Source organism: Xiphophorus hellerii, chromosome 20 (genome assembly GCF_003331165.1).
Source record: "Xiphophorus hellerii strain 12219 chromosome 20, Xiphophorus_hellerii-4.1, whole genome shotgun sequence".
Taxonomy (NCBI): Eukaryota; Metazoa; Chordata; class Actinopteri; order Cyprinodontiformes; family Poeciliidae; genus Xiphophorus; species Xiphophorus hellerii.
This window is the reverse complement of record NC_045691.1, coordinates 33338644-33360857: the sequence shown is the minus strand read 5'-3', so window position 1 is coordinate 33360857 and position 22214 is coordinate 33338644. Positions and strand designations below refer to the sequence as shown.

The window sequence follows — 22214 nt, the reverse complement described above, 5'->3', positions numbered from 1 at the left end:
AGGAGCCATGTTGTGATGACTTCCTCAAGCCAGAGTTTCAGAAAGTGCAGGAGTTTTTAAAGAGACAGAGACCCAATTTGATGAATCACAAAGTCCAACTTTAAGTCATATTTGATATATTCAGCATTTTTACAACAACTGAAGGTAACATAGTTACTTGATGGTGCTTAAAAATGACACTATATACCTGGAAAACAGATATTCCTGCCCCTTTAACATGTGTATCGTCAGACTGGGGGAACAGCTTCAGCTTCTTGAAATTAGATGTGAGATTTTACCCAGCGGGGTACTTCTCCAACAGACTGCAACAAAGGGGAACATTTCCCAAATAATGCTCAAAGAATGATACAGTCGTGAATCAACGTTGTGAAGCAGCTCCTCTTTCACTCTTTTACTGATGCCTGGCAACAGAGCGAGATTGACGTTCCAGGGTCTTTTTTTTTGCCATAAAATGCTTTGATTCTTGTTCTGTGCCAGGCAGTTTCACTCCAATAAGTCCTGCTGCCAAACTAATTGGGCTTGGTGTGACACCTCAAGTTGTTCGGCGGGCTCTGACAGGCGAGAGAAAACAGTCGCTGGTGCAGCTGCATGTGCTTTAATAAAAACATGTGTAGGCTGGCATCATGCGCTGTCACATTCAGACTGAAAAATAGACTCACCAGTGTTCTGTCTTTGACAGGAAGCAGCTGACAATGTTTAATTGTTTTATTTCCAAACATTTCATTAAAAAAACAACAAATTTGTAACTGATTTTTGTATGAAGGACTTAAATGTTTAACTACTCAGCAAAAACACAAGAGCAGCAGAAAAGACTAAGTGCGAAGTATTGTGTTTTCTGATCCCAGGCAGGGTTTTACTGACAGAAAGTATTGGGTGGTTGCCCAGGACGGCACTACAGAGTGGGTGGGAGGATGGGTGTGCATTACAACCTGATAAAGGAATATAACTTACTTTTCTGCTGTGCCTTGATCAAATATTATACAGTAAAGAGAAAAGAATAGTCCAAAATCCACAAGATGCGGTAAAAACATATCGTCCCAAAAAATATATATATAAAAGAGAAAACAGGTCCAAAATCTTCAAAGGAACTGTGAAAAAAAAATAGTTCAGTCCTACTACACGGCGTAGCAGAAGGTAACTCACCATCTTGAATTCACCCATTTACTTTTTAGTCCTTGGGATAAGAAAATCTGATCGCTGAAATAGCATTCCACCTCAACACTTGAATCTGAGTGAACCTGAAAAAATCCAGAAGGAATCAAAACATTAAAGGGCCAGTATTAAGGAAATACTCCGCCTTCGAAGTGCAGCTTCCCCTTGGAGCTGCAGCTTCTAAGCTTCCACCTCAGCAGCCCTCCGACACCCCCTCCCCCCTCCCCGATTCAGCTCCTTCAGACTAGCCAGCAGTAATTAGCAAACACCCAGTGGAACTTCTGAGCTCATTATAGGAACTATTTAGAGTAATGCTGGTAAAAATGTTGTTAAAGGGTTAATGGAGGAGCCATGTTGTGATGACTTCCTGGAGGCGGAGTTTCAGAAAGAGACCAAATTGCAAGGCTTTAAATTACAATGTCAAATTTCTCTTAAATCATATTTGATATACATATACCATTTTTATAATAACTGAAGTTAACATGGTTGCTTAATTAAGCTCTAAATGCGCTATGTGGCTGGAAAATGCTGCCTCCTAAAGTCCAGATTGGTTTTGTAAACTGGTGGGTTTTGTTTCTCCTGCTCTGACCCCTCCCCACCTCCTTCACTCCTATAACTCTGACTGGCTCAACCCGCTCTTTCAGTGCCACAGACCCTCACACCGTGAATCATATCTGGTTTTCTGAGCTGCGAGATTGATCTCAGACTGTGAAAAGGGAAACCTGCCAGCTTTACATAATTGGATTTCAAAAGATTGCTTCTCTGTTTGAGGCTTACATCAATTTCTCTACCTATTAGAGGGAGCGAGCTAAATCTTATTGTCATTTCAATTGTCTTTTATCGAAGTTTTGCATTAAAGATGCACATCCTGTATGTCATATTACAGCTCCCACCTTTTCCCCCCCAACTGGTGTGCAGCTGCAGGCAGATGTTGAGTTAATGTCTGTTAAAAGAAGCAGATGTTTTTAATGTTGGGGTTTTTGGAGGCAAATTCTGAAGAGATTGGCAGGGAAACCGGTGTGTAGCCATGAGATCACAGAAACAAACCCCGAACAATGCCTCAGCAGCGCTTGGCTTCTCTGCTACTTGGAGAGCTGCAGATCATCCCTCGCCTCCGTTCGGCTGATAACACCCCTCTCAGCTCGTGGTGGGCCGTGGCAGGGTGCAAACACCAACTATTGCATGTTAATATCCATGCTGCTACGCTTTCTAATCGGCAGCAGCGGCTGTGTGGTCGTATCCTGATGAGTGGCTTAGCAAACCGCCCTCCTCCACCCCCGACACCCTCCATCATTTCTTCACCGTCTGCGTCTTCATATTACCAAATGCTAAATGTTTGTTCGCATGCAGAGCGGAAGCTCAGCGTTTAATTGGCTGCTGGGATTGATCTGGATGGCGTGCATTAGAGAACACAAGTCGGGGCGGCGGAGTGCTTGTGATGTTCTGCTGTCATGATCACTGCAAGCAGCTGGAAAGGAATTTCTGTCAATGAGTCATATTTTCATTAAGCAATCTCAGGGTGTTTTTACACCTGATAGTCACGTGATCAAAGGAGTGTAATTTGATAGGCTAAAAGCTGCTCAACTCAATTTAGTGGGAACTGTTTATTTTTGCTGCCCATGTTGTCCATATCAGAAACGGCCAGTGTGTCTCATAATAAATGACTTTATTGTCATTTATTGGAGCTGGGAGTAGATGGAACGAACCCCAGAGACGTACATTTCCTGTAATATTTCAGCCAGCTGTTCTGGTCAGTCCTGCTGCAGTCAAAGAGATGGGCATCTAATTTCCCTCCGTTTAATTATCAGATACTGTATTTTTATGCAGGCTGGTGATCTGCATTTGCATAATGTGATGCACTGCTATGACATGTTTGACTGATCTAATAAATCCACATCAGCTTGAAGATGCTGTGCTGTAGAAAGAGGTTTTGGGTTTTGGGTGTTCGGGGACGGCCACATTGATTTCAAAACCCTCCACAGAGCCAGATGAAAATGTACATCTTTACTTAACATGGTAACACATTTGTGTGTTTCTTTGTTTATCTGCTGTGAATTCTATCAAGAGTAACAACACAACTAAACTAATTGCAATACTACACAGCAGCTAACCCAAAACAACAGCAACAATTATTCTTTAGGACAAGCTAATGGTGAAATTTCTTCCTATCTGGTTTGTAAAACAAGCCTCTGAAAGTTGAGGCCCAGAACGGATTTCCAAGTTGCTCTGTCGGTCTGTTTGTTCATCCATTCATTATTTTCTTACAGCCTTATCCCTAGTGGGGTCTGGAGCTGTGCTGGTGCCTATCTCCAGTGGTCTACTAGGAAAACAAAAATCTATTTATTTTGCTAATCTTCAGATATGTGTATAAAATGAAAATGTTTTCAGTACTAAGGATCATGAATGCAACACCAGGTGGTATAGTACCATGCCAAATTTTGTTTTTCCTTTGATTAGCATTAGCTTCTAGTTTCAGACAATGCTGCAAATGATGTAGCCATCAAATTTTACAATGCATTTTTATTCTCACTTCTATTCATTAATCAATAATTAATACTTTCGTTTAGTATAAATGTTGCCTTATATCTTCTTACTTGAGCTGGCCATGAGGTCTGAGGTGGAAACATTTATTATCTTCTGCTATATTATTAATCTGAAATTCATGTCATGTTATATTGCACAGTGGTGCAGTTGGTAGAATTGTTGCCTTACAGCAAGAAGGTTCTGGGTTCGATTCCCAGCCCAGGGTCTTTCTGCATGGACTTTGCATGTTCTCCCTGTGCATGTGTGGGTTCTCTCTAGCTTCCTCCCACAGTCCAAAAACATGACTGTCTGGTTAACTGGTCTGTATACATTTTCTTTAAGTGTGTGTGCCTGCTTGTTTGTCCTGTCTGTGTTGCCCTGCGATGGACTGGTGACCTGTCCAGGGTGTACCCCGCCTCTCTCCAGAAATGTCTCATTGGAGATGGGCACCAGCACCCCTCCCATCCATCCATGTAAAAAAATGGATGGATGGATGGATGGATGGATGGATGGATGGATGGATGGATGGATGGATGGATGGATAGGTATGTGGGATCTTTGCAGCAGACAGTTCATTCTTGTTCATTTATCTGTTGGTTGAGCAGCAAAGCGGCTTGATAAACTTGACTGGCAGCCAAACAGAATCATCAGCATGGCAAATAATATTTCAATAAATTACGTTAACCTAAATGATATGCTAACAATTGAAAAACTGATTAGATTTTACTACAAAAAACATCAACCATTTAACGTTTTCTGATTACAAAATTTACAGAATTCAATATTTTTATTTTTGCATGTTTTCCCCTCATCTTCCTTCCAACTATTTGAGGCCTCACTGGTGTCACTGGAACTCCCCACTTTGAAAGACACTGTTATAATAAACCCACAGCACATTGTTCTGTCCCTTCAGTAGTGATTCTAGTTAGCTTGATTCATGCAACATGTCTTTACCAATACTGAACCGGAAAATTCACTTAGTTTCTTACCAAGTATTTCTGGTCTAGTTTCTATTACAATTATCTTAATATACTTGCAATAAGACAAAATTAATTTTCCTGTAACTTTTCAATAAGCTATAGGAGCTTGATTTAAGTCAATATTAATGAAAAGTAACAGATGAACTGGCAGGTTATTTAACTTACAATATAAGAAAACTGTATTGCTATATGTGAAATAATCTGTCAGTGGAACTAGTTCTTTTTAATCACTATTAAGGAATTAATTACTTGAAACAAGCTCCTATATCTTGCTGAAGAGTTACTTGTAAGTTAGTTTTGTCTTGTTTCAACTGTACTAAAATATTTGTGCGAGAAGCTACATCAAAAATACTTTAAGATTTAACATTTTTGCATTGTGTATTTCACCATCACATCAGAATGCAAATGTTTACTTTTTATGTCTTTTATCTTTTATGGACAACCAAAGACAATGTCTGACCCTGTAAAGTTTCTGACCCATCTGATGATGTAATTGAGCAGCCCTGTTTTAAACCTGACCAGTGGGCCATTTTGTGGCACTTGAGCACTTAGAAAATGAAGAAAGCAAATCCAAAATCAGAGCAAAACTCATTTTGCAACTTTGAAACAGTGATATCATCTTAGAAGCCGAACACCTTCCCTCACTAATGAACTAATGACAGTGAGGACATGTAATACTATCTGTGGGACACTAGCTTACAGTAATGTGTACCATAACTTATCCCTTGCATTATAGATTTAGCTTCCTAATACCTTTGACTTTGTGCTCAGGTTATAGCAGCTGAAGTGAAGCTGATTGTTGATTTCAGTGTTGGAGCTCCTGCTGCGTTGCTGGAAACCCTGTGTGAGATCAAGCTTTAGTTTTTGAGCCCTGCATCCCCCAGCCCTGTTTTCGCTCTCAAATTATCGGTCTCTGAAATGCAAAACAGCCTATGAAACATTTTTGAAGTTTTCACTGCACTTTAAATTGCTACTTTGAAAAAATGAAAATAAAAACATAAAATATATATATTTATTTATTCAGGGCTAACTTATTGTTAGGCAGACACGAAGAAACATGTATATATCAGCTTCTGCATTTCTGCTTTACTTCTATTTAATATTCAACAACTGCTTTGCTAACTCTGTCAAAATGATGCAACTTTTATATTAGCTTGTCAGCCATTCAGCCTGCTGTGCAGTTTGCAATAAAATTATATATATATATATACAGTATATATATATACTGTATATACACACCCAATAGAGAGAGTTTCTCATTTTGCCTTGACACTGTGCATATTTCATTCGCTTCCACCTACTCTTTACTCTGACACAGAGAGAGACTTGGCTGGAGGACACAGCTGGCTCATTCGCTGCTCCGGTGCTTTGAAACCACTCGATGCCTTGGAGAAGCATGTGGCCTGCGTGACCTGACATCACCCTTTTGTGTTGACCCGGTTGTAAAAGCGAACAGCAGTACAGAAGTTCTGGAATTAGCATGTTTCACTGTGCCAAGAAAAAAAATATGGCCTCAGTCCATGGCCCCGGGCCCTTACTCACCTCCGCTCATTTGCATCTTTTTCTACCAGGTTTACAAAACACGGTAGATGTGAAGTAACCCATGGTTTGACACATGCAAATATAATTACAGGATTTTGTTTTCTTATGGTTAGCAGGACACAAATCCATCCAGTTTTAAGATGCTCTAGCTGGAGAGTAAAATACTTTAAGTAAAGCGTCTTGTTTAGGCTAGTGACCTGTTTACCATCTCCTCTTGAAAAACACAATAATGGTAAAATTAGAACTTTTGTTGTTTAGTTTCATAAGACTTCACAAGGTGCCTCCAACTTTTGACTTGAAAGGAAAAATTAGTTTCTAACTGTGATTAGAGTAGATATTAAGGATGCACTGATCCACTTGTTTTACTTCTGATATTGATATAGATTTCTGAGGTTTAGTTGGCCGATACCGATTTGCTTCAGAAAAAAAACATGCTGAATTGACTTAAGACATTTTTTAAAAAACACAGACATAAACTTACTGTATTACAGATTTACTTTAAACTTTGAACCGGGGCGTGCCATGGTGGCATAGGGGATAGTGCGACCCATGTTTGGAGGCCTTGAGTCCTCGACCCAACGATATTTGCCGCATGTCTTCCTCCCTCTCCTTCCCCCTTTCCTGTCAGCCTACTGTCATATAAGGGACACTAGAGCCCACAAAAGAAAAAAAGAAACAAAACTTTGAACCAGTACAGCACATTTAAATAGTTTCATAAGCTTGGTCAAACATGGAAATACAACTTAAATTTGTTCAGTCAGTATAATTAGTCGAATAACAACCAATGTAAAATAAATAATAAACAGAAACTAAGACAACATGTCGACTATCTTAGTCAAACATGTAAAAATAAACTGCAACAAACCTTTCAAAAGGTCCAAAAAGTGTAATTAGGAATTATTAAAATAAAGTAAAATAAGTAAAGCATGATGTCATTCAGAGCACAACACATAGAATTACAGTGAATAGATCAGGTATTATTTGAGCATTTAGCTGATCTTTTGTTATGAAGGCTAAACGTCTGACCAGAGCACTTCCCTCCACAGGTTTAGCATATTAACCTACATGATTAATTCTTAATATCTGTTTTCTTTCATGACCTTTATCACTAAGTGAAACTCATTATATAGATTATTTATGAACAGATGGATGTTTGAAAGTCTGAATTTATGTTAATTAAGAAAGCTAAGAAAAACATGACACTTAAAATTAGAATATTATATCAAATTTAAAAAAACAACATTTTTAATACAGGAATATAGCCTTAGTGAAAAGTATGTTTAGTGCTTACTTTAGGATGTTATTTTCAAAAGGTACATATCAGAACACATGTTCTAATTAACTGAATATTATTGTCTTTCACTATTATGTACATCATGTTGTACATAATTTGTATAATATCCAAATTATACTCTGAACTTTGTGGTTGTGATTGGACAACCACAAAGGGGTTTGAATACTTTAAGAATAAATGGGTTGCTCTTTTCCAAAAACAAAAAAGTTGAAGACGTCTTTGGGAGAGAGTAAAAATCTGTGGTAAAGTAAATATATTAAACTAAAACATAAAATTGACCAGCATTAGTCTGTTTGAACTGCAAAAAGTTTTGATTTCCTTAAACATTTCATTCAAGCTACATTATATACAAATTCAGTTTCCTCAGTAGTGATGTGCTTTAGCTGATTATTAATATGCAGATCAAATTGGTGTTTCAGTCTGTAAGAAACTGAAACTAAACTGTAGTGTAGTTTCCTTCACTTTGGACTTTTCTATATCCATAAAATATTTTGTTTTTCTTTTGGTTGCCTGGTTTTTGTTGTTTGAGTATCTTTAACTCTTTTAATAGTGCCGCTGTGAAAACTGAAATGCAGTAAGATGTCATTTGTAAAAGCTGTTTAAAACACATCTATTCTCACAGTTATGACTCAAACTATTTAAGGAAGTATTTTCTTTCCTTTTTTTTGCACTTTGAAAAAATGCAAATAAGTCATTCACACAATGTTCGTCTGTTAGTATCAGCAGTGTTTGAAGTACTTCATTCTCACACAGCTTGAGTTCTGCTTTTCTACACAACCCAGTCTCTTTTTGACAATGTTCAGACAATAGAAAAGAATAAAATAGAATAGAAAATAAATATTTGTTATTGTCCCATAGAGGGGAACTTCAGGTGTACCAGCATCTTGTCAAAGGTAACTGGAAGCATGCATATTGAAACTAAGGCAATAAAAATAAGATAAGGGCAAATTTACTACATAAGGAAAATGATACAGTACAGTTAACAAAATCTGTCTTCCCAAGACAGTCTTGTGAAGAGGATGATCAGGGTTGTCCATAATTTTCTTGATCATATGAAGAATCCTTCTTTGCATGATCATCTCCAGAGGCTCCACAGTCGTATCCAGAACTGATCCAGTCTTCTTTATCAGGCTGTTGAACCTTTTTATGTTCCTGTTTCTGATGCTGCTGCCCAGCAGATGACAGCAGAAGAGACGACGCTCTCAACAACAGACTTAGAAGATCTGCAGCATCTTGGTGCAAACCTTGAAGGATCTTGGCTTCCTCAAGAAGTCCAGTCTGCTCTGTCCCTTCTTATGGACGCTTCACTGCTGCGTCTCCAGTCCATTATGTTGAAATATATATATAATTGCAAGAAGCCATTTCTCAGTGTAACGCTGGTAAAATCATTGTTAAAAAGTTAACAGAGGAACCATGTTGTGATGTCATATTACTTTAACTGTTGGAAAATAACATCAGCTGATAAACATTAAATTTACATAAATAAGTTAATAATATTTTATATTTCCCCAACAGTGGCAGCAGCCAACAACAGGAAGAGATTAGCCTATTATGTGTACTATAAAAACTATTAAAAAATAGAAATTGTATTTCCATGTTTAATAGCATTTAGCTTATATTATTGTCAATGTTATATATGTATGTAAATACTGTATGTGTACATCATGTTACCTTTTTACTCTAGGGAGCCCCCTGGTGGTATGGAGGCCCAGATTAACTCGCATTTGCCTTGGACAATGAACCATATGGTACATTTTATGAATGTTTTTTTGAGTTCCTCTTCCTAATGAGGTTCCTTGTGTTTCGTTTTTACAACATGGGAACTTTTTGCATTGCGTCTGAGCTGCATTGCCATTTTATTAGTATATTCTAAAAAGCTGAAAGGGTAATTCTTTATTATAGTGGAGATGATTATTGTGTTTTCTCTTCTGTTCTTTGAAGGACTATTATTATTTTTGCACCATTAACTGGGATCAGAATTAATGACACATTTGGCTGAAAACCCTGAATTTATTACCATTAATTGAGGTAAGACGATTAACCCAACAGGAAGGCTCAGCGGATGATAAACGAGTTGGAACCTCTCAACACCGAGCCACCTGCAGTCAGAAGTGCTCTTAGTTGTTAATGATCACCAACGGCAATTTTGCCATCAATTAAAGTGACAAGGGGATGTTAAAGGTATCTCCACGGGAAGTCTCTCCTTCGCTGCGCTCGAGCGGTGACAGGGTTGTGAACATGAACCGTGTAGAATGCTGACTGCAGCAACACGGTTTTCCTGCGTGTTCCAGATAAACTGCTGCTGCAAGGTGCGGGGCTTGTCCAGTGCGATAGCAACAAGAGGAATGTGTGGAGGCCAGCAGAGTGTGAGGGCTGGCAGTGGGAGCTGGGACGGCCCTGAGCTTTAAACTTTAAAACTGACAGATGAAGTCAGATTAAAGGGGCAGTTTTATGTGTTTTCTAGGCAGAAAGTATAATTTTATATCACAATCAAGTGATTATGTTACCTTCCGTTGAGAAAATTTTTTTATATCAAATATGACTTGGTAGGTTAACACCTTGAGATTTAGCCTCTGTCTCCTTAAGAAACTCCTGCTCTTTCTGAAGCTCTGCCTTCAGGAAGTCATCACAACATGGCTCCTCTATTAACCCTTTAACAACAATTTTACCAGCGTTGCTCTGAGCAGTAGCTCCTATAATGAGCTCAGCAGATCTATCAGGTGTTTGCTAATTGCTGCTGGCTAGTCTGAAGGAGCTGAGTGCGGGAGGGCTGCTCTGTGAGGAGGAAGCTCAGAAATGTTGAAACTGCAGCTCAAAGGAGGAGCTTTGCCTTTGAGGCAGCGCTAAGCCCATCCAGGAATTTTTTACAGTTGAATGGTTGCCATGGAGATTAAAGGATTTTCCAAACATGCTTTAAAGAATCAAGGCAACACTGCATGTGTGTTTTTGATGAGGGGATAACATTTTAACATCATGTGAAGCTCAACAAAGTAAAGTTTTGAAGACAAAAAGGATTTTCACAAATTCTGAAAAGTTCACAAATCTGTTAGAAAGTAGGCAAATGGCCGGCAGGTCTTGTTTATAACAAGCTGGTGTAATTTGACTAATGGTGCACATTCAATTGATAATAATGGCAGGAGAACCAAAAGCCCTTTTTGTTGACTCCCCTCAGGTTATCAGAACTAGGAATACTTTCTTTTGTGAGTTGGTTATGAAGAAGCACTTTTCAAAATGCTAATCAGTCTGTGGATCTCACACTTGTCACACTTGTCAAAATGCAACAGTAGTGATGAAAACAATTGATAATAAGAATAATACGAGACAAGTCTTTTACATTTTCATGAAATTTAGAGAAAGGAGCATGAAGGTGTTCCTGTAGTAACATGGTTTACAACAACAATGCTGGGTTATTAGTTGGGAAGGGACTGAAACAAGGAATGTTACTGGGTAAACACAAAGCACTTGATTTATATATGTACACATGTGGAAGTTGTGAAATCACTTTGCTTTAGTTTGTTTCTGCGATGCATGTCTCAAAGCTTTTCTTCAGTCATGATGAGAAAATGAGGAAAAGGCTCTTCATGGGTTCATGCACCACAGTTTTATTTTATAAATTTTCTCATTTCAATAATTGCTATAGAAGTGTTGCTTTCACACATGTTGAATTCTAATGTGACTGGGTGAGGCTTCCCACATAAGTTACCATGGTGATGGACCTAGTTGAGATGAAGGGATCTGGCTTTGTGATACAAAAAAAAGCTTAAACTAAAAAGAAAAATCTTAAACCTCAGTAAGGAACTAATCAGAGTTTTTGTTAGAGTCCTGCTGTAAGTCTGTGCTGTTATAGATGGGAACAGATGATTCTTTTTACTGCAGTATTTTGTGGTACTAACGTGATCACAATAAAAAATACTGCTCTTGAAAAATATCCACATTTAACATAATCTTCTTCAGAACTCCACTCACATAAAGGTAACATTAAACTGCACACAGTAACTGCAGTCAATCAGATTTTTGAATTTACTGATATTTATTTGGTTTCATAAAACATACAGTGGAGAAAATGGTAAAAATACCACTTCTAATAATACTGCCAGTTTAGTTATTTATTTGATATCATTAACTGAAATATATTGAGATGACAAATCAGAATTCTTATCATGAAGGTAGGTTTGTTAAGATAAATGATAAACAATACGATAAATGATAAACAATACGATCAATTTTCACCCCTACAGTAAAGGTGATTTTAACTTTTTACTCTTTAACCTGTAATTATTCTGATTAGTAACTCACTGTTGCTTTATTTTTAAAGCAAATATTTAAAAAAAATTCAATTGTTTACATGTCAAAGTTAGCACTTTAGCTTTTTGATGTTGTTTTTAGCAGTTTTTAAAAATGGAATATTCTCAGTGTTCAGCCTGAAGGCCAGAGTCTTTTTAGAATGCGTTTGATCCATTATGTGTAACCACAGTTGGCCTAATTGATTCAAAATAGCCCCTCTTTTAAAAGAACACTGCTTCTTATGTAGTGTAAGGGTGTTTACATTAATGGGCTTTGTACACAGCGGTCTAAGTGCCTGCCCTAGGAGAGGATTAGCACAGCCCTCATCTCCCCGCTACAACACAGAGGGATACACTACATGACTATCCAGCAAAGTTCAACCAAGTTGTGCAAGGCTTTCAGGAAAATATGGCTCTTAGACTCAGAAACATCCATTTTCAGAGTGTCTTCTGATATCCATGAATAATGGCAGCAGAGGCCCACCAGGGCTACTGTTACTTAGCGGTAGCCTCATGTATAATGGATGATGAAATGTGTTGCATCGCTTCAGCAACCTTTGCGCTCTTGTTCCACCGCCTGGCAATCCTGATGTTTGTAACACAGATGTCTGCTGCTGTGTGAGGCCAGTTGAATTTTTCCTGCTTTTCTCTGGTGTGGCCCTCAGTGGACTGGAGAGAGGTTTTGTTTTGTTGCTTAAAGGGGCAGTACCATGGGTTTTCCCGGCCGTTTTATTGCACAATTAAGTAACTATGTTACATTCAGCGGCTTAAAAAATGCTAAGTATAAAATATGACTTCAATGAAGTCTGACTTCATAGTTTAATTCTTTGAAATTGGGCCTCTGTCTCTTTAAAACCTCCTGCTCTTTCTGACACTCTGCTTCAGGAAGTCATTACAACATGGCCCCTCTATTAACCCTTAAAAAGGATTTCTCAAACATGCCTGAAAGACTCAAAGCAACACTCTACGTATGTTTTTGATGAGGGAATAACATTATAGTATATTGCTCTTTAAGTTTTAGTTTGTATGATTGGTTATGTTCCCAAAAAAATTGTACTCAAGAGTAACACTACTTCAACATCTCTACTAAAGTAAAAGTAAAAAAGTATCAGGTAAAGTACTGACTAACTGATCAAAACATTAATAATTTAATCATTCATCTAAATCTATGTGAAAATTATGATATTTTAAAGACCAAAATAAAAATTATTCACATGAATATAAAATAAACATGTTTCCAAATCAATTTCTGTCAATGTAAAATGTATTAAGTAGAGATGCACTGATCCACTTTATCCACATACAATACACATACCTGTATCTGAGGTTTAATATCAGCCGATAGCGATCCAAAACAAAAAAAACATGCTGAATGGACATTAAATGTTTATTTTTTTAAACAGACATAAATGTAGTAAAAAATGTACTGAATTATAAATGTATTTGATATGTATTTGCACCAGTACAGCATTTTTAAATACACCAACATCTTCACAAGCTGGGTCAAACATGGAAAAACAACTTGAACTTGTTCAGTGAGAGCAATTAGGAGAATAACAGAAGTTGTAAAACAGATAATAAAGAAACTGAAACCAATCAAATGAACTGCAACAAACCTTTGAGATTCTTCAGGAAGTGCAATCATGAACTCTAAATATAATGATAATGGACTGAACTTATGTAGCTCTTTTCCAGTCATTATGACCACTCAAATCACTTCATACTAGAGCCGCATTCACCCATTTGCACTCACAAATTTATATACCGATCGGTAGGCAATTTGGAGTTAAGTGCCTTGCCCAGAGGCACATAGACATGTGGCAGTAGGAAACAGGAATTGAATCTACAACCTTCTGATTGCAAGACAAGAAGTCTACCCACAGAGTCACATAATGTAAAATAAAAAACTCATGACATCACTCAGAGCACAAAGCATAGAATTAGATTAATGATTTGGCACATTGTCACCAATACTAGATCTAGATTTTTTTCAATATTGGGGAATACAGCATAGCAAAAACACTCCTTAAAGTACATTTACTTTCCAAAAAGTTACTCAAATGAATATAACTAGTTATACCCCTCCCTCCTTTACCCCCCAAAGTGACCCTATAGCTGCAGTGATCCCTAATAGAGTAACAACAATATCTCGGTAATGCTATCTGCTGAAATGCGTTGGAAAGTGTCGGCTTAAGGAATATTGTGTAAATCTGCAAAGTCTGTTTGTATCAAGCAGTGCAGAAAAACATTTCACTTTACTTGACTTTTTCGCTTTCTGGGACATCATTGTTAGTCGGCCCGGCACCAGAAAGCTGTCTGTCAAGCTGCCAGTTCATCCATTTCTTTGGCACAGAATTATGTGGCCCACATGCAGTCATGTTCCCCAGCTAATGAAGTCAACCGATTACGTCTCCGGCACCATGAAGGTGACAGCTCTGCTGTTTAGCTGCAGGGCTCAGAAACTGTTGGACGCATTTCCATGAAGTTTTTGGCAAAGTGTGTGTTAATAATTGGTGATCCCCTGAGCAGTTAGTCAAGTTCCAGGGAAAGGTTTGACATTTTAATGAAGACATCTCACAAACCTGAAAATCTAACGATGTTTCAGTTTAAATACTTTTACAAAGTACAACCTCTAATAATTATTATGTGAAAAGAAGACGACCAGACTTCTAGAAGAAGTCAAATTTAAACAAAGTATAATTATGCAAGTATTCTGTGATACTTGTATAATAGTTTGAGAAGGTTTGGTAAGTTGGGTCAAGCTGTGATCAAAGCATCTCATTTATGTTTTTCACAAAGCCGTTGTTAGTAAGTTTAGCAGTTTTTAAAAATAGAAATACTTTATTGAGCCCATTTTCAAATCATTTTAAAATGTGTGGTACAGACAAAAGAAGTTTAAACATTTTCATTAACAAGTCATTGAAGAAATCTGGAAGATTCTTTTAGAGTTGCACTAGATTTTGATGTCATGGCTGCCAAAGAACTTTAAGCATTTTAAAAACAATTCAACTTTTTAACTTTTTCAACAAGCCAGTTCCAAACCAGGTTCAGTAACTAGCAGAATGCTAATCTGTGCTGACCAGACGTTGCAGTCAAACATGGACCGGCCCAGTCGCTCCATGTTTGGCTTAACACAACAGGTTTGGAACAGGGGTTTGACCCAGCATACTGATTGTGTTTTTAACCTGAAAATTGTTTAAGATGATCAATGATTAGGCTAACAAAGTGTAATTAGAAAGGAATAGCCCATAACCTGCATAGCTAAACAAGTAATATTTAGGATAAATGTATGTATGAGTTACTTAGGTCCAAATGTGAGAAAATGAAAGACATTTTTAGGAAAATCAGAACTTGTCACTTTTTGATGTTCTTCTGGCAACATCAATAGTGTGTGTGTATTAAAATCAAGGGAGTAGAATTCTGATAGGTTTATTTTGTCACAACCTGCAAAGAACCAGCCAGAGACAGAGATTAGGTTTCTTTTGATTTCTTTTCTGCAGAATAGGAGAATTGAGAACAGACGCGACGAATCGCTGTCAAACACTGTCCGGACTCAATTCTACCAGTTCTTTCTTTGCATTTCTCTTTATTGTATAGAAAAAGGAGGTTGGGCTTCTCTTCACACAGTCACACAGAGAATTGACCAACCGTCTTTACATTCTGGAACCTCTCATGGACATGCCCTTATAAGGGCATGTGGCTGACCACAACTAATCAGTTACATATGGAACTAATAACACATGAATGTTTAACGTTTTTAGCTTCTAAGCAAACATCCTAAACAAAGTTAATAACATACTACAAAAGAAAGAAAAGTTAAGTAAATAAAAGAAGAATAATATGAGAGTAATAATATAAAAGAATAATATGAAAAGAATAATATGAAAACATAACTTGTAAAATAAACTCATGAGTAAATGAACAGGAGGATAACTTTCCTAACAAATTCAGTGTCTGATTACATCAAGACAGAGTGTCAGGAAAAACTGAAAACGTTTCTGTTTCTATTTTTGATCAGTATTTGCCCGATACTAAAACTCAGATGTCGGTCTCAGTATTGGCATCCCGAGGAAAATGGATCTTCATCAACATCTAAACAAAGCATTTACATGTTAATATACATGGTTTGTGTAACCAGCCGTACTCGACTCGTGGGGAAATTTTTCAACATCCCAAAAAAATTGTGGTAACCTGGCTTACCTGTCGTCCAAATTGTTTGCAACAATGTCAAATATGCAGAAATGGAATGCAAAGGCATTAATTGTGTATGGCATTGTGTTTTACCATGTAATTCAAACGTAGGGTAGAAACAGGAGTTTGATGAGGTACAAGTCATTAACTAATACAGCATTCACATTTTTGTATGGTGGCAGAAGCCAGAGAACCTTGAACTCTTGGACTTTCTTACTGAGAGTTAACAACTGAAGAAGAGTGTAGCCTTAGGAAGCATTAAAGTTTGTTTCTGTTTCAAAAGTTATTAGTAAATTGAAACAAAAACTCCAAAGTTTCTATAACAGAATTCAGATTAAACCTATAACATAATAATATATTGCCTCTGTGTGACATCTTCATGACCAGGTTTTGGTCAAAGTGTGAATACTGATCATAGCTAGTGCTAGCTTGCGATGCTTGTTTATCAATTAAACAAGTAATTAGCAACTATCTGACATTAAAATCATTAGATTATTACCATCTTACTACTTCTTTGTTTATTTTGTGGAAGTTAGATTAAGTCAGATTAGCTTGTTGTATAAATAAAAATGGTGGTCTATAAAGACTGAAGAGGCTCCTTCTTCTAGGGTTTTCTCTTCTCTAACTGAACTAATTGGATCACAGTTTTTGAACCAATGTTTGCACCGAGTAATTTAGTTTCTATGGAGAGACCAACTGCCATTTTCTTGTTGGTAGAACTGAAGCTAAGGAGTTTAATGAAGAATTATCATAATTAAGTCGTCTGTTGTCATACTGATTTTGTGTATTTTTGTGTGTTCTTCAGTTCTCATTTCCTCTTGTTATGTACACCTTTTAAATGTGTAATCTCAACCTGCTGAAACAAGAAGGAGGCGTGCAAACACTCGCTGTGGTAGAGGCAAATGTGTCAACGTGTGCTTGAATAAGCAAAACATGCAGAGGTTTCCAAAATAAATATATGCCTGTGGATGCCTCTAATTATTTTCTACTGAATAAAACTATCTGTGAATGTTCTGATCTCGCAGTTGTTTTGGTTTTGGCACGCACAAGAATAAATTCCTATATTTTAATGACAACTCCTTCGATGGAGTCAAGTGGCTTGACTTTAGACTAGTCACCCATAAGTGCAAAGGCACATTCATGCAACCTTCAGCAAACTCAACTCAAGATCAGCAAAAACTCTGACACCAGTTAGCACTAACTCCAATTTTAAACCAATTGACACGTCGTTGGCGATATCCAATAATGAGCACGGTTGTCTGAGCATACAACATCTATTTCTGGTGTGGAAAATATTTCATTACCCTCACAGTGGCCATTCTTTCCCTCAGCCACCTACTTGAAATGGAGCCTGAGACCTGGCAGTAATGGATGTCTTGTCTCTTGGGTGGATCTGCCAGCACTGAGACCCGGGGAGGGCCAAATTAATTGAAACCACTGGAGTGCACCAGAGGGCAAAAGTAAAGGTGAGTTTTGGGGATACTCTTGCTTGTGCTAAAAATTTAGGATAGAATAACCATACACACACGCACACACACCCACATATATATATATATATATATATATATATATATATATATATATATATATATATATACATATATATATATATATATATGGAGAAAATATTTGCTAAAAGAAAATATTAATAATAGTAACAATAAATTAGCGCTGTATCAGTTTTATTCTACATCTCACCGGCTCTGTCATGAGAATTGGAATGTCAGAAATTGAAATAAATAATCCAACATTGAGGTCAGGAATGTTGCTTCTAAATGTTCGTATGGATTGACTGAGCTTGGTGAAGCCTGGGAGGTTTTCTGAAAGATTGAATTAAAAAATTGCAGAATCCTGGGAGACTGACAGTAACTCTCTGTACGTTAATTTATGTTTCCTGAAAACCAGAAATAAAGTCAAGCTGTGTCAGATTACATTATACTTGTTGGGCTACCACATGCTTAAATCGTTAAAAAAGAAACTCAAGTTTCATTTGAACTGGAGAAGTTTATAATCAATTCTTACCAACTTCAGAAGAAATTTTTTTTTCAATTTCACAGCTGGCTTGTTACTTTTCTCTTGTTTTCAGGCAGACAAATACAAGGACGTCATGTTGGAGGATTTGTGAGGTGTGTGTTGTGTGTACTGGTGGAGAGCAGTGTTAAATAGGAGGATTGCTATCTATTGATGTTGACCGTCTCTTGGACTCTTAAACCGATCATCCTTTGTTGTTAAGAAGCTTTGAAGACCTCCTCATCCTTACAAATTGAATTTGGGCTTCAAGCGTTTGCTGCCGGTTGATCTCCTTTAACAAGCAGATAGGACGAGGTGCAGCTCCATGAGACAAGGCCATTATTAAAGACTACTGAAACACACCCATATAAAAAGGCCTGCACTTTAAATTTCCATACGACCCGGCACACACTTTAGTCTTTAGGCGTTTTCACAAAATAATTTATGAATTGAGCCACAGAGTCTTGACCATATCTGCATTGCTCTGTCAGTCAGGTACAAGAGTTGTGATTGACTCAGCCACCATGCTACCTTATTGGGCATTAAAGAGGTAGTATCATGTGGTTTCCAGCCGTATACTGCCATTTTGTAATATAATCCAATACGTTTACCTTCAGTTGTTATAAAAATGATACATATACCGAATATGACGTAAAAGAAATTTTCTGTCTCAATTTAACACCTTGAAATTGGGCTTCTGTCTCTTTAAGAAACTCCTGTTTTTCTTAAGCGCCGCCTTCAAAAAACATTGCATGGCTCCTCTATTAACCCTTTAACAATGTCTTTACCAGCGTTGCTCTGAGAAGTGGCTCCCATAATGAGCTCAGCTGATGTGCAGTTCCACCAGGTGTTTGCTAATTACTGCTGGCTAGTCTGAAGGAGCCTAGTGGAGGAGTCACAAGGGAGGGCTGCTCTGTGAGGGGGAAGCTTGGAAATTAAAGCACAGAGGAAACGCTAGGTCCATCCAGGCCCCAGCCTTCATGCTGGAGAATGAATGATTTCTCCAGCATTCATGAAAGAATCAAGGCGACACTCCAGATCAGTTTTTGATGAGGGAATGACATTATAACATGATGTAAAGCTAAAATAAATCACTTTTATGTAATGGTGTCCATTGAGAAATGGTATATAAATTTGATAAGTCAATTCTTTACTGAATATCATCGCCTCTTTCAGCTCATGAAAAGATCAAACACTTGATTCTTGCTGGAGCAAATTTGTGCACTTTATGAGGGCAGCTTTGAATCATCTCTGCAAAACACTTCAACTTATTTTTCAACCGTACACATATTAAAAAAAAAAGGAGACCATAATATATGGAGTCAAAACCGGACCGGAATGTTCTGCACTCATTTTAGCTTCTTTAAAACTGACATTGTGATTTGTGAAACCTGTAGTCTGATTGTTAAAACCAGATTTTTTTGTTCTTGTCTTATTATTTCTGACCTGATAGAAATCATCTCATCCTGTGAGCTGGTTGCACTCTTAGCCTCCTCCTACTAACTGTGTAGTGGGTAGAGACCTTATTCCTGTAGTACCTGTGGAATCCTTCACTGCAAGGCTTCAGAAGCAAACCTTTGTTCACTCTCTGGTGATTGTAGGTGTTTTAGAGCAAACAGGCAGCTGTGAAGTTGATTCATTTGATGACAATACTCAGTCAAAGCCTTGCCAGAAAAAACAGTCGCCTCGCACGCCCCCGTCTTACCTAAAATTAGTCATTTGTCGTATGACCTACTGGAGGAAGGATGATAAAGTCCCTCTCCATTGTCTGAAATACCACAGCTGTCTCACACATTACTCAGGTGACTGACAGCTGCAATTGCCCAGCCAAGCAGGAAGCCAGGCGGGTGTTGACAGAAGCCTGAGTAGCTGTGATGATACTGCAGGGTGTGAAGATGTTGGTGTTACAGCATCAACGCTTTATGATTGACTCCAGTTTTTTTTTTCTGCATTAAAGTCTTATGGTGTTTTTTCTTCATGTGGCATAGAAACCCTCCTTTACACTTAATTTAAAAATACATTTTTAACAGAAGGCAGCCTCAGTCCTTCCGTTTCACAAGAAAAAAAAGTGCAGTCTTTAAATTCTTTACATTGTTTGTGGAAGAAGTAAATTTGATTAGTTTTAACCCCTTAACTGTTGCCCTGAAAATGTTTACATCTCATCCATGGAGTCAAAGAGGAATCCTCATGACAGGTCACTGATATGAAACATAATGTTATGATTAATTCAGTTTTCTGTTGTTCTTTTAGTAGAATATTGTAGTTTGATTTTATTGGATGTTGAGTTTAAATGATCATTAATACAGAGCTATTAGCCAATTTTATTTTAACAGGTTAACTGTTAAATGTGTTTATTTTAGACTTACAGTAAAAAAAAAAAATTTATGAAGAATTCAATTTGCAAAATATTTTTATTGTTGAAAGCAAGGTCAAAAAAATCAAGACGTTGGAAAAAAGTTGCATTTATTTTTGTATGTATTGCACATTCAGACAATAACTATAACATAACTGGTTAAACATTTAGTCATTTTTTGCTAATTCTAATGAACTGATCAAAGTATTTAAGTTTTGTCGACTAAATTGACAATGGATTTAGGCGAATAAAATTGTATTATAACTCAACAAAAACAATTCTGATGACTAAATTATGATTAAAATGAAATGACATTGCTGCTTTGCAGCCTCTACTTCCTGTTTCTTACAGCCCTGCGTAGCATCAACATCTGATGGAATCACTCTTTGATTCGCTCCAAACCATTAGATGGAAACACCTGATTCACATTTTCATTTGTTTTCTTTTTTTTTTGCAACAATTTAAAAGTTTGCTTAAAATTTCCCCAGTTCAATAGCTACTCTTAATGGAACATGTAATTCTGCTCTCTAGCTAAATATTCTGGAGAATAAAGTAGCTTATCACTCTATGTGCTGCATTACAATGATTTTTACATGAGAAACATGTTTAGGGTCATTTTTCTTTTGTTTCATAATTGTGCATAAATATGAAAATCTATCTAGTTTATAGTTAAAATTAAAATCTGAAATTTTGAGGAGTATCTATACTTTTGAAACACTCTGGAGATTAAATTGAGTCTTTTACACACATTTTTTCCATTTATTGGTTAACCAACATTATTTAATGTGGGTGTTTTGTTTTCCTTTGGGCACTTCAACGTTGAATAAAACATCTTTTTATTCAGCTTGACAGCTCTCACAAATAACAGAGCTGTAGTTAATTTACTGTAGGTTTTAGTAAAATGTCTCATTCAGTCCATGTCCATTTTAGAAGGTTTCTGCTGATGAATGACTCTCATTTTATCTGCTTCTTTGTGTCAATTGACAAATGACACTTTTCATTGTCTGTGCGGCAAATTGGCAACAGATCTCAGAGCGGCAAAACGCTTCACTTCCACTGGAATAAATCTGGTGGAAGGAAAAGACCTGATGCAATGCAGAGGAATTCTTAGACGGCCTGAAATTTAAAACCATGAATTATTCATTTTTTTTGGCACTTTAATGAAACTGAAAAAGGGTTTCCCTATCATTCATAATCTGCACAGCCGGTGTAATGCGACTCTTTTGCTGTGGGCACTTTCAGTCGTTGGGTTTCTGTGACACCTGAGCACATGGATGAGGGAGGGGTGTGGATACATTCTTGATGCCATGAGGAAGACGGGAGATCAATCTGAAACTTTTTCCAACACCTCTGATACTTCTTCTCGGGATGAAAAGTGCACATTCAGAATGACAGTCCTGAAGCTATGGTTCGGTAAATGGTGAGATCCTTTATTCAAGCTCCATGCAACAATCTGGCCTGAGGAGGCCGAGCAAAGCGAACCCCTCCTGTTGCTTTTACTGAAAATGGGGACCGCCAGTTGAGACTCCCCGGGTCCTGTCATTTCGGAGACGAGTCAGGCAAAACGGGGCTAAAACATTCAACGCCTTTGGCTTCTTGGTGTAAATGGACACGTCTTGTTGCTCCTGAGAGAAATGTTTCTTGTGATCATTGAGATTTTGCCTCCCATTTTCTAAATGTCTTGGTTTGGTTCAGTTTCTTCACAAAGAGACCTTTATTTCTTTCATGCAAGGCCGTGTTTTTTTGTTTTGTTTTGTTTTATACTTGTTAACCTATAAAATGCCAGTTATGATTTCACTCAGTGGATTTTGTTTTGGCTGTACCCCCTGTAGTATTATTACCCTAGAATGGATTAAGGGAGATTGTATTTGAGCATGTTTGATTTC

At 37.4% G+C, this 22214-nt stretch overlaps 1 protein-coding gene across 2 annotated transcripts in view; it reads left to right on the top strand.

Moving 5' to 3' along the window:
- The window catches only part of cntn6 (contactin 6), a 143471-nt gene that overhangs the window by 34119 nt on the left and 87138 nt on the right, over positions 1-22214 (top strand). Inside the window, exon 2 of one of the 2 annotated variants that reach the window (XM_032550447.1) lies at positions 17297-17431. The exons of the other annotated variant lie outside the window; for it this stretch is intronic. The gene's annotated coding sequence lies outside the window, so the exon portion shown is untranslated. The remainder of the gene's footprint in view (positions 1-17296; positions 17432-22214) is intronic. 2 annotated transcript variants of the gene reach the window in all.